This window comes from Ranitomeya variabilis, chromosome 4 (assembly GCF_051348905.1).
Source record: "Ranitomeya variabilis isolate aRanVar5 chromosome 4, aRanVar5.hap1, whole genome shotgun sequence".
NCBI lineage: Eukaryota > Metazoa > Chordata > Amphibia > Anura > Dendrobatidae > Ranitomeya > Ranitomeya variabilis.
The window spans coordinates 507,753,363-507,767,614 of NC_135235.1; positions in this window are offsets into that span (position 1 = coordinate 507,753,363).

The following is a 14,252-nucleotide window of genomic DNA, read 5'->3' on the forward strand; positions in this document are numbered from 1 at the left end:
TTAAAGTAGGGACCGCAGACAGGCTATCAAAGGCCTAAAATAACAAACAATAGGCTCATGGCAGTTTTACAGCGGTTACATGGATACACAGGCAGCTTGGTGGTGAGTGGAGGAGTATTTAAAGTAGGGACCGCAGACAGGCTATCAAAGGCCTAAAATAACAAACAATAGGCTCATGGCAGTTTTACAGTGGTTACATGGATACACGGGCAGGCAGCTGGTGATGAGTGGAGGAGTATTTAAAGTAGGGACCGCAGACAGGCTATCAAAGGCCTAAAATAACAAACAATAGGCTCATGGCAGTTTTACAGCGGTTACATGGATACACAGGCAGCTTGGTGGTGAGTGGAGGAGTATTTAAAGTAGGGACCGCAGACAGGCTATCAAAGGCCTAAAATAACAAACAATAGGCTCATGGCAGTTTTACAGCGGTTACATGGATACACGGGCAGGCAGCTGGTGATGAGTGGAGGAGTATTTAAAGTAGGGACCGCAGACAGGCTATCAAAGGCCTAAAATAACAAACAATAGGCTCATGGCAGTTTTACAGCGGTTACATGGATACACGGGCAGGCAGCTGGTGATGAGTGGAGGAGTATTTAAAGTAGGGACCGCAGACAGGCTATCAAAGGCCTAAAATAACAAACAATAGGCTCATGGCAGTTTTACAGCGGTTACATGGATACACGGGCAGGCAGCTGGTGATGAGTGGAGGAGTATTTAAAGTAGGGACCGCAGACAGGCTATCAAAGGCCTAAAATAACAAACAATAGGCTCATGGCAGTTTTACAGCGGTTACATGGATACACGGGCAGGCAGCTGGTGATGAGTGGAGGAGTATTTAAAGTAGGGACCGCAGACAGGCTATCAAAGGCCTAAAATAACAAACAATAGGCTCATGGCAGCTTTACAGCGGTTACATGGATACACAGGCAGCTTGGTGGTGAGTGGAGGAGTAGTGCAAGGAGTGTCTGTCCCAGTACTCCCAAAATATAAATAGATGTTAATGTCTCGCAAAACAACCAAAACAAAAAAAAAGGTGGCATACTTAGGTACAGGGGTGGGCTCATCTACTGAGTTTCTGACATAGTAATTTGGCAGTAACTATTTAATGGTGCCAATATAGGACACAGACACAGACTACTTTAAGTTGCATCATAGATGTCTACAAATTTGTATTGTCAGTGCCAGACATTGAATGATGTCAGCGAATAGACTAAAGATTGGTGGAGCTGTGCGACATAATTTTGCACGTGGTAGAGCACATTTTGAGCTGGGGTAGGGGGGAACTCTCTTGAGGCCGGCGGGACCGCCCCAGGGCCCCTCATGTTACAACGGTGTGTCTGACGTTGGGTGCGCACCGCCACCGCCAGAGACACTACATTGTACTATGAGGGACCCAGTAGCAATGCCGTCAACCAAAAGCGAGCACACCCACCTCTTCAGACAAACAGCAGTCTCACGGGTGCTTGCGCCAAGTCGCGATACCACGGCCCCGTGTGGGGAGTTTTGCCATTTAGGGAGGTGTAAACATGTCGTATGCTGTACAATCAGCTGCAGCAAATTAGACATTAGAAAAGTAATTCACAGGCAAGAGCTTTTCATAGGAAAGCTAGGTGTCGGCCGGGCAAGGTGGGGCAAAAGATTTCGAAATCCAGTTGTGGTTCATTTTAATGAATGTTAGATCGTCAACATTTTGGGTAGCCAGACGAGTCCTTTTTTCAGTTAATATTGAACCTGCAGCACTGAATACTCTTTCTGATAGGACACTTGCTGCCGGGCAAGCAAGCTCCTGCAATGCATATTCTGCCAATTCTGGCCAGGTGTCTAATTTGGAGGCCCAGTAATCAAATGGGAATGACGGTTGAGGGAGAACATCGATAAGGGATGAAAAATAGTTAGTAACCATACTGGACAAATGTTGTCTCCTGTCACTTTCAATTGATGCAGCAGTACCTGTCCTGTCTGCGGTCATAGCAAAATCACTCCACAACCTGGTCAGAAAACCCCTCTGTCCAACGCCACTTCTGATGTGTGCACCCCTAACACTCCTAGTCTGCTGCCCCCTGGAGCTCGTGTGAGAACGATCACGTGCGCTGTGTGCTGGGAATGCCTGAAGCAAACGGTCAACAAGAGTTGATTGTTTGGTTGCTAATATTAGTTCCAAGTTCTCATGTGGCATAATATTTTGCAATTTGCCTTTATAGCGTGGATCAAGGAGGCAGGCCAACCAGTAATCGTCATCGTTCATCATTTTCGTAATGCGTGTGTCCCTTTTTAGGATACGTAAGGCATAATCCGCCATGTGGGCCAAAGTTCCAGTTGTCAAATCTCCGGTTGTGATTGGTTGAGGGGCAGTTGCAGGCAAATCTACGTCACTTGTGCCCCTCAAAAAACCAGAACCCGGCCGTGACACGCAACCAATTTCCTGTGCCCCCGGGAAAGGTTCGGCATTAAAAATATACTCATCCCCATCATCCTCCTCGTCCTCCACCTCCTCTTCGCCCGCTACCTCGTCCTGTACACTGCCCTGACCAGACAATGGCTGACTGTCATCAAGGCTTTCCTCTTCCTCTGGTGCAGACGCCTGCTCCTTTATGTGCGTCAAACTTTGCATCAGCAGACGCATTAGGGGGATGCTCATGCTTATTACGGCGTTGTCTGCACTAACCAGCCGTGTGCATTCCTCAAAACACTGAAGGACTTGACACATGTCTTGTATCTTAGACCACTGCACACCTGACAACTCCATGTCTGCCATCCTACTGCCTGCCCGTGTATCCTCCCACAAATAAATAACAGCACGCCTCTGTTCGCACAGTCTCTGAAGCATGTGCAGTGTTGAGTTCCACCTTGTTGCAACGTCTATGATGAGGCGATGCTGGGGAAGGTTCAAAGACCGCTGATAGGTCTGCATACGGCTGGCGTGTACAGGCGAACGTCGGATATGTGAGCAAAGTGCACGCACTTTGAGGAGCAGGTCGGAGAACCCAGGATAAGTTTTCAATAAGCACTGCACCACCAGGTTTAAGGTGTGAGCCAGGCAAGGAATGTGTTTCAGTTGGGAAAGGGAGATGGCAGCCATGAAATTCCTTCCGTTATCACTCACTACCTTGCCTGCCTCAAGATCTACTGTGCTCAGCCACGACTGCGTTTCTTGTTGCAAGAACTCGGACAGAACTTCCGCGGTGTGTCTGTTGTCGCCCAAACACTTCATAGCCAATACAGCCTGCTGACGCTTGGCAGTAGCTGGCCCATAATGGGACAACTGGTGTGCAACAGTGTCATCTGCCGATGGAGTGGTTGGCAGACTGCGTTCTGTGGAAGAGCTGTAGCTTCTGCAGGAGGACGAGGAGGAGGAGGAGGAGGGGGTGTGAACGCCTACAGCCAACTGTTTCCTAGACCGTGGGCTAGGCACAACTGTCCCTAAATTGATGTCGCCTGTGGACCCTGCATCCACCACATTCACCCAGTGTGCCGTGATGGACACATAACGTCCCTGGCCATGCCTACTGGTCCATGCATCTGTAGTCAGGTGCACCTTTGTACTCACAGATTGCCTGAGTGCATGGACGATGCGCTGTTTAACATGCTGGTGCAGGGCTGGGATGGCTTTTCTGGAAAAAAAGTGTCGACTGGGTAGCTCGTATCGTGGTTCAGCGTACTCCATCAGGGCTTTGAAAGCTTCGCTTTCAACTAACCGGTAGGGCATCATCTCTAACGAGATTAGTCTAGCTATGTGGGCGTTAAAACCCTGTGTACGCGGATGCGAGGATAAGTACTTCCTTTTTCTAACCAGAGTCTCATGTAGGGTGAGCTGGACTGGAGAGCTGGAGATCGTGGAACTTTCGGGTGTGCCGGTGTACATGGCAGACTGAGAGACGGTTGGAGACGGTATTGTTTCCGCCGGTGCCCTAGATGCAATATTTCCTCCTACAAAACTGGTGGTTCCCTGACCCTGACTGCTTTTGGCTGGCAAAGAAACCTGCACAGATACTGCCGGTGGTGCGGAAAATGGTGGCCTTACAGTGACGGAAGGGATGTTGCGTTGCTGACTAGCTTCATTGGCCGAGGGTGCTACAACCTTAAGGGACGTTTGGTAGTTAGTCCAGGCTTGAAAATGCATGGTGGTTAAGTGTCTATGCATGCAACTAGTATTTAGACTTTTCAGATTCTGACCTCTGCTTAAGCTAGTTGAACATTTTTGACAGATGACTTTGCGCTGATCAGTTGGATGTTGTTTAAAAAAATGCCAGACTGCACTCTTCCTAGACTCGGATCCCTTTTCATGGATTGCAGACTGAGCTTTAACCGGATGGCCACGCTGTTCTCCAACAGGTTTTGGCTTTGACACGCGTTTTGGGCCAGATACGGGCCCGGCAGATGGAACCTGTTGCGATGTTGATGCCTGCTGCGGCCCCTCCTCCACCTCCGCTTCTGAACTACTGCCGCCTGCACCCTGTTCCCCCAATGGCTGCCAATCGGGGTCAATAACTGGGTCATCTATTACCTCCTCTTCGAGCTCGTGTGCAACTTCGTCTGTGTCACTGTGTCGGTCGGTGGTATAGCGTTCGTGGCGGGGCAACATAGTCTCATCAGGGTCTGATTGTGGATCTGTACCCTGAGAGGGCAATGTGGTGGTCTGAGTCAAAGGAGCAGCATAGTACTCTGGCTGTGGCTGTGCATCAGTGCACTCCATGTCAAAATCTACTTGTAATGGGCATGGCCTGTTAAATGTTTCACTTTCTAAGCCAGGGACGGTATGTGTAAAGAGCTCCATGGAGTGACCCGTTGTGTCGCCTGCTGCATCCTTCTCTCTTGTTGTAGTTTTTGCTGAGGAGGACAAGGAAGCGACTTGTCCCTGACCGTGAACATCCACAAGCGACGCGCTGCTTTTACATTTACCAGTTTCGGAAGAGGAGGCAAAAGAGCTAGAGGCTGAGTCTGCAATGTAAGCCAAAACTTGGTGTTGCTGCTCCGCCTTTAAAAGCGGTTTTCCTACTCCCAGAAAAGAGAGCGTTCGAGGCCTTGTGTAGCCTGACGACGAAACTGGCTCCACAGCTCCAGACTTAGGTGGAATATTTTTATCCCCACGACCACCTGATGCTCCACTACCACTACCATCATTACCAGCTGACAATGAACGCCCACGACGACCTCTTGCACCAGACTTCCTCATTGTTTTAAAATCTTAACCAAAGTAACTTTATTTGTTGCTGTCAAACAACTTACACGGTGAGCTATAACTTCAGTATGATTTCAATATCCCTTAACAGGTTGGTGAGACCACAAGGAAAATCAGGCACAATGTTACACACTCTGTTTTCTGTGGCACAAAATCACAGAGATGACACACACGCAGGACTGTCACTCAAGCACTAATGTCAATATTAATCTCCCACCTAATTTATTTTTTTTTTTTCTCAGGGAGACTTTAGAAACCAAATAATATTAAAAAAAAAAAAAAAAAAAATAGCCTTTCTATGGCCCACTGAATGAGAGAGAGAGGTGGCACACCCAGGAGTCAAGACTGGCACACAAGCTGAAAGGGCAATATTACTCTCCCACTGTTTTTTTATGTATTTTTTGTTTTTTAAGGGAGACTTTAGAAACCCAATAATATTTAAAAAAAAAAAAAAAAAAAAAGGCTTTCTATGGCCCACAATTAGAGAGAGAGAGGTGGCACACCCAGGAGTCAAGACTGGCGCACAAGCTGAAAGGGCAATATTACTCTCCCACTGTTTTTTTAAGTTTTTTTTTATTTTCAGGGAGACTTTAGAAACCAAATAATATTAAAAAAACCAAAAAAATAAATAGCCTTTCTATGGCCCACTGAATGAGAGAGGTGGCACACCCAGGAGTCAAGACTGGCACACAAGCTGAAAGGGCAATATTACTCTCCCACTGTTTTTTTATGTATTTTTTGTTTTTTAAGGGAGACTTTAGAAACCCAATAATATTTAAAAAAAAAAAAAAAAAAGGCTTTCTATGGCCCACTGAATGAGAGAGAGAGGTGGCACACCCAGGAGTCAAGACTGGCACACAAGCTGAAAGGGCAATATTACTCTCCCACTGTTTTTTTATTTATTTATTTTTTTTTCAGGGAGACTTTAGAAACCAAATAATAAGAAAAAAAATAAATAAATAAATAGGCTTTCTATAGCCCACTGAATAAGAGATAGCACACACAGCAGTGGCACACAAGCCCTGACTGAGGCCAATATTTTTCTACCACTGATTGATGTAGTGTTTTTGTGTTGAGGTAGAATTTAGAACACAAATCACGGAAAAAATAAATAGGCTTTCTATGGCCCACTCAGTGAGAGATGGCACACACAGGGATGGCACTGTAGCAGAAATGCCAATCTTAATCTCCCACAAAAAAAAAAACAAAAAAAAAAAAACAGGGACTGTCCTACAATTACTATCTCCCTGCAGTAATCTAAGCCAGGTATGGCAGGCAGCAATAGGAGTGGACTGATGCACAAATTAAATAAAAAGTGTGGACAAACAAAAAAGATAGCTGTGCAGAAAGGAACAAGAGGATATGTGCTTTGAAAAAAGCAGTTGGTTTCCACAGTGGCGTACACACAGCAATACAGCTATCACGGAGCCTTCTAGGGCAGCCCAATGAGCTACAGCGCTGAGGAAAAAAAAAAAAAAATAGCTTCCACTGTTCCTGCACACCGAAGGTGGTGTTGGACAGTGGAAATCGCTACAGCACAAGCGGTTTGGTGGTTAGTGGACCCTGCCTAACGCTCTCCCTGCTTCTGACGAAGCGGCAGCAACCTCTCCCTAAGCTCAGATCAGCAGCAGTAAGATGGCGGTCGGCGGGAACGCCCCTTTATAGCCCCTGTGACGCCGCAGACAGCAAGCCAATCACTGCAATGCCCTTCTCTAAGATGGTGGGGACCAGGATCTATGTCATCACGCTGCCCACACTCTGCGTTCACCTTCATTGGCTGAGAAATGGCGCTTTTCGCGTCATTGAAACGCGACTTTGGCGCGAAAGTCGCGTACCGCATGGCCGACAAGCACAGGGGTCGGATCAGGTTTCATGAGACGCCGACTTAGCCAAAAGTCGGCGACTTTTGAAAATGATCGACCCGTTTCGCTCAACCCTAGCCAGGACGACTGATCCGGGTACATGAAAGAATGAATGGGGCCATGTATCGTGAGATTTTGAGTGCAAACCTCCTTCCATCAGCAAGGGCATTGAAGCTGAAACGTGGCTGGGTCTTTCAACATGACAATGATCCAAAGCACACCGCCAGGGCAACGAAGGAGTGGCTTCGTAAGAAGCATTTCAAGGTCCTGGAGTGGCCTAGCCAGTCTCCAGATCTCAACCCTATAGAAAACCTTTGGAGGGAGTTGAAAGTCCGTGTTGCCAAGCGAAAAGCCAAAAACATCACTGCTCTAGAGGAGATCTGCATGGAGGAATGGGCCAACATACCAACAACAGTGTGTGGCAACCTTGTGAAGACTTACAGAAAAAGTTTGACCTCTGTCATTGCCAACAAAGGATATATTACAAAGTATTGAGATGAAATTTTGTTTCTGACCAAATACTTATTTTCCACCATAATATGCAAATAAAATGATAAAAAAACAGACAATGTGATTTTCTGGATTTTTTTTCTCAGTTTGTCTCCCATAGTTGAGGTCTACCTATGATGTAAATTACAGACGCCTCTCATCTTTTTAAGTGGTGGAACTTGCACTATTGCTGACTGACTAAATACTTTTTTGCCGCACTGTATATATTGTTCCAATAAATAAATTTATTTATATAATTAATAAAAAAAAAACAATAAAAGTACACATATTTAGTATCGCCGTGTCCGTAATGACCCGACCTATAAAACTGTCCCACTAGTTAACCGCGTGGAATAACACGCGATCAAAAGAGGGATATAAAAAACATGGTACCACTAAAAACATCATCTTGTCCCACAAAAAAGGAGCCTCCATACAGCGTCATCAGCGAAAAAATAAAAAAGTTATAGTCCTCTGAATAAAGTGATGCAAAAATAATTATTTTTAGATAAAATAATTTTTATCGTATAAAAGCGCCAAAACATTTAAAAAATTATATAAATGAGGTATCGCTGTAATCGTACTGACCCAAAAAATAAAACTGCTTTATCAATTTTACCAAACGTGGAACGGTATAAACACCCCCCCCCCAAAAAAAAAAAAGAAATTCACGAATCACTGTTTTTTTGTCATTCTGCCTCACAAAAATCAGAATAAAAAGCGATCAAAAAATATCACGTGCCCGAAAATGGTACCAATAAAAACGTCAACTCGTCCGGCAAAAAACAAGACCTCACATGACTCTGTGGACCAAAAATATGGAAAAGTTATAGCTCTCAAAATGTGGAGACGCAAAAACAATTTTTTGCAATAAAAAACGTCTTTTAGTGTGTGACAGCTGGCAATTATAAAAATCTGCTACAAAACCAGCTATAAATAGTAAATCAAACCCCCCTTCATCACCCCCTTAGTTAGGGGAAAATAATAAAATTAAAAAAGTATTTATTTCCATTTTCCTATTAGGGTTAGGGTTGGGATTAAAGTTAGGGTTAGGGTTGGGGCTAAAGTTAGGGATGGGGCTAAAGTTAGGGATGGGGCTAAAGTTAGGGATAGGGTTTGGATTACATTTAGGGTTGGGATTAGGGTTAGGGGTGTGTCAGGGTTAGGAGTGCGGTTAGGGTTATGCTTGGGATTAGGGTTAGGGGTATGTTGGAGTTAGGGGTGTGGTTAGGGTTGGGATTAGGGTTAGTGGTTTGTTGGGTTTAGGGGTATGGTTGGGATTAGGGTTAGGGCATGTTCAGGTTAGGGGTGTGGTTAGGGTTATGGTTGGGATTAAGGTTAGGGGTGTGTTTGGGTTAGGGTTTCTTTTAGAATTGGGGGCTTCCACTGTTTAGGTACATCAGGGGCTCTCCAAATGCGACATGGCGTCCGATCTCAATTCCAGCCAATTTTGCATTGAAAAGTCAAACGGTGCTCCTTCCCTTCCGAGCTCTGCCATGCGCCCAAACAGTGGTTTACCCCCACATATGGGGTATCAGCGTACTCAGGACAAATTGCACAACTTTTGGAGTCCAATTTCTTCTGTTACCCTTGGGAAAAAAAAATTGGGGGCGAAAATATAATATTTGTGAAAAAATATGATTTTTTATTTTTACGGCTCTACATTATAAACTTCTGTGAAACACTTGGTGGGTCAAAGTGCTCACCACACATCTAGATAAGTTCCTCAGGGGGTCTACTTTCTAAAATGGTGTCACTTGTGGGGGGTTTCAATGTTTAGGCACATCAGGGGCTCTCCAAACGCAACATGGCGTCCCATCTCAATTCCAGTCAATTTTGCATTGAAAAGTCAAACGGCGCTCCTTCCCTTCTGAACTCTGCCATGCGCCCAAACCGTGGTTTACCCCCACATATGTACTCAGGACAAATTGCACAACAACTTTTGGGGTCAAATTTCTCCTGTTACCCTTGGTAAAATAAAACAAATTGGAGCTGAATAAATTTTTTGTGAAGAAAAGTTAAATGTTCATTTTTATTTAAACATTCCAAAAATTCCTGTGAAACACCTGAAAGGTTAATAAACTTCTTGAATGTGGTTTTGAGCACCTTCAAGGGTGCAGTTTTTAGAATGGTGTCACACTTGGGTATTTTCTATCATATAGACCCCTCAAAGTGACTTCAAATGTGATGTGGTCCTTAAAAAAATGGTGATGTAAAAAGGAGAAATTGCTGGTCAACTTTTAACCCATATAACTCCATAACAGAAAAAAAAAATTGGTTCCAAAATTGTGCTGATGTAAAGTAGCCATGTGGGAAATGTTACTTATTAAGTATTTTGTGTGACATATCTCTGTGATTTAAGGGCATAAAAATTCAAATTTGGAAAAAAAATTCACAAATAAAAGCAGGTATTATCAAAGAAATTTTACCACTATCATGAAGTACAATATGTCACGAGAAAACAGTGTTAGAATAATCAGGATCCGTTGAAGCGTTCCAGAGTTATAACCTCATAAAGGGACAGTGGTCAGAATTGAAAAAATTGGCCCGGTCATTAACGTTCAAACTACCCTTGGGGGTAAAAGGGTTAAAGGGAATCTGTCAGCAGCAGGGTCGGACTGGCCATCTGGCAATTCTGACAAATGCCAGAAGGGCCTGTCTGGTTGTGAGCTTCATTGTCTGCTACGTTGTTAACAGAGTTAGTGTTCTCAAGACACCCATACTGTTAAGAGTTGTGATGAAGCATACTTCCCAACTTTTGAAGATGGGAAAGAGGGAGAAAGTTTTTAGGACACACCTCTGACCACACCCATTCATAACAAGCCACACCCATATCCACGTCCCAGCCACACCCATTTAGCACTGCTGATCACACTGTTTCATAAAGAATAATTATAAACAAAAAAGTTCCCACGCTCGAGTTCATATGAGGACATCCAGCAGAGGGCGCCTCACCGCAACTCAAGGTAACTACAGGTCATTCCCCTGCAATCCATTCATTCCCCGGGGGTTTTACAGCCACAAGCACTGCTTTAGCATAGCTCCTGGCTGTAAAATGATTTAACCCCTTCAGATGGATTTACTTCGTGGGACGTGACTGATCATCGGAAGGTATGAGATATTGTTGATTTGTTATTTTTACTTTGTTACAGAACGAGGGTCTTCAGCTGGATTAAGAGAATAATAAAATATTACAACAACCTGTGTCTTTATTTCATTAACCCCTTCACCCCAAAGCCTGTTTTCACCTAAGTGACACGGCCAATTTTTACAATTCTGACCACTGTCACTTTATGAGGTCATAACTCTGAAACGCTTCAACGGATCCTGGTGATTCTGAGATTGTTTTCTCGTGACATATTGTACTTTATGATAGTGGTAAAACTTCTTCGATATGACTTGCATTTATTTGTGAAAAAAACAGAAATTTGTCGAAAATTATGAAAATTTAGCAATTTTCAAATTTTTCGTTTTTATGCCCTTAAATTAGAGAGTTATATCACATAATATAGTTAATAAACAACATTTCCCACATGTCTGCTTTACATCAGCACAATTTTGGAAACATAATTTTTTTTTGTTAGGGAGTTATAAGGGTTAAAAGTTGACCAGCGATTTCTCATTTTTGCAACAAAATTTGCAAAACCATTTTTTTTACGGACCACCTCACACTTGAAGTGACTTTGAGGGGTCTATATGACAGAAAATGTCCAAAAGTGACACCATTCTAAAAACTGCACCCCTCAAGGTACTCTAAACCACATTCAAAAAGTTTATTAACCCTTCAGGTGCTTCACAGGAATTTTTGGAATGTTTAAAAAAAATTGAACATTTAACTTTTTTTTCACAAAATTTTTACTTCAGATCCAATTTGTTTTATTTTACCAAGGGTAACAGGAGAAATTGGACCAAAAAAGTTGTTGTACAATTTGTCCTGAGTACGCCGATACCCCACATGTTGGGGTAAACCATTGATTGGGCACATGGCAGAGCTCGGAAGGGAAGGAGCGCCATTTGACTTTTCAATGCAAAATTGGCTGGAATTGAGATCGGAACCCATGTCGTGTTTGGAGAGCCCCTGACGTGCCTAAACAGTGGAAACCCCTACAAGTGACACCATTTTGGAAAGTAGACCCTCTAAGGAACTAATCTAGATGTGTGGTGAGCACTTTGAACCTCCAAGTGCTTCACAGAAGTTTATAATGTGGAGCCGTAAAAAAAATTAATATTAATTTTCACAAAAAATGATCTTTTTGCCCCAAATTTTTTATTTTCCCAAGGGTAGCAGGATAAATTGGACCCCAAAAGTTGTTGTGCAATTTGTCCTGAGTACGCTGATACTTCATATATGGGGATAAACCACTGTTTGGGCGCATGGCAGAGCTCGGAAGGGAAGGAGCGCCATTTGACTTTTCAATGCAAAATTGGCTGGAATTGAGATCGGAACCCATGTCGTGTTTGGAGAGCCCCTGACGTGCCTAAACAGTGGAAACCCCCACAAGTGACACCATTTTGGAAAGTAGACCCTCTAAGGAACTAATCTAGATGTGTGGTGAGCACTTTGAACCTCCAAGTGCTTCACAGAAGTTTATAATGTAGAGCCGTAAAAAAAAATTAATATTAATTTTCACAAAAAATGATATTTTTGCCCCAATTTTTTTATTTTCCCAAGGGTAGCAGGATAAATTGGACCCCAAAAGTTGTTGTGCAATTTGTCCTGAGTACGCTGATACTTCATATATGGGGATAAACCACTGTTTGGGCGCATGGCAGAGCTCGGAAGGGAAGGAGCGCCATTTGACTTTTCAATGCAAAATTGGCTGGAATTGAGATCGGAACCCATGTCGTGTTTGGAGAGCCCCTGACGTGCCTAAACAGTGGAAACCCCCACAAGTGACACCATTTTGGAAAGAAGACCCCCTAAGGAACTTATTTAGATGTGTGGTGAGCACTTTTAACCCCCAGTTGTTTCACTAAAGTTTAGAATGTAGCGCTGTGAAAATCAAAAAATCATTTTTTCTTTCCACAAAATGATGTTTTAGCCCGCAATTTTTTTTCCCCCAAGGGTAGCAGGAGAAATTGGACCACAAAAGTTATTGTCCAATTTGTCCTGAGTACGCTGATACCCCATACATTGGGGGGAACCACTGTTTGGGCGCACGGCAGAGCTCGGAAGGGAAGGAGCGCCGTTTGAAATGCAGACTTAGATGGATTGGTCTGCAGGTGTCATGTTGCATTTGCAGAGCCCCTGATGTACCTAAACAGTAGAAACCCCCCACAAGTGACCCCATATTGGAAACTAGACCCCCCACGGAACTTATCTAGATGTGTTGTGAGAACTTTGAACCAACAAGTGTTTCACTACAGTTTATCACGCAGAGCCATGAAAATAAAAATTTTTTTTTTTTCCACGAAAATTATATTTTAGCCCCCACATTTTTATTTTCCCAAGGGTAACAGGAGAAATTGGACAACAAAAGTTGTTGTCCAATTTGTCCTGAGTACGCTGATACTTCATATATGGGGATAAACCACTGTTTGGGCGCACGGCAGAGCTCGGAAGGGAAGGAGCGCCGTTTGAAATGCAGACTTAGATGGATTGGTCTGCAGGTGTCATGTTGCATTTGCAGAGCCCCTGATGTACCTAAACAGTAGAAACCCCCCACAAGTGACCCCATATTGGAAAGTAGACCCCCCACGGAACTTATCTAGATGTGTTGTGAGAACTTTGAACCCCCAAGTGCTTCACTACAGTTTATAACGCAGAGCCGCGAAAATAAAAAATATATTTTTTTCCACGAAAATTATATTTTAGCCCCCATGTTTTTATTTTCCCAAGGATAAGGCTGGTTTCACACTTGCGTTTTTTTTAAAAACGCATGTGTGAAAAAACGCATGTAATCGCGGTAAAACGCATGCGTTTTTTTAGACGCATGCGTTTTTATAGAAAAACACAAGAAAACAAGAAAAAACCAAAAAACCCTAACCCTACCCCTAACCCTACCCCTACCCCTAACCTGAAATACGTGGCACTGAAATACGTTTATATACGTATATACGTATATACGTATATAAGTGCCACGATATTTCAGTGGCCACGTATATAAGTGCCACGTATATAAGTGCCACGTATATAAGTGCCACGTATATAAGTGCCACGTATATAAGTGCCACGTATTTCATGTACATGCCACGATATTTAAGTGCCACGTATTTAAGTGCCACGTATTTAAGTGCCACGTATTTAAGTGCCACGTATTTAAGTGCCACGTATTTCACGTAAATGCCACGATATTTCACTGAAATACCGTGGCACTTAAATACGTGGCACTGAAATATCGTGGCACTGAAATATCGTGGCACTGAAATATCGTGGCACTGAAATACGTGGCACTGAAATACGTGGCACTGAAATACGTGGCACTGAAATACGTGGCACTGAAATACGTGGCACTGAAATACGTGGCACTATGACTGTCAGAAAATGTTCATTAAACGGTTAGGGATGAGTTTAGGGGTAGGGTTAGGGTTAGGGTTTGGATCCCTTTATCACCTTGATGGTGGTGGGTGACTTTTCAGTGTGTTCTGTTTTTTTTCTATAAAAACGCATGCGTTTTTAACGCAAACAAACGCGTTGAGATCGGACGCCATGTCGCGTTTGGAGAGCCCCTGATGTGCCTAAACAGTGAAAACTCCCCAATTCTAACTGAAACCCT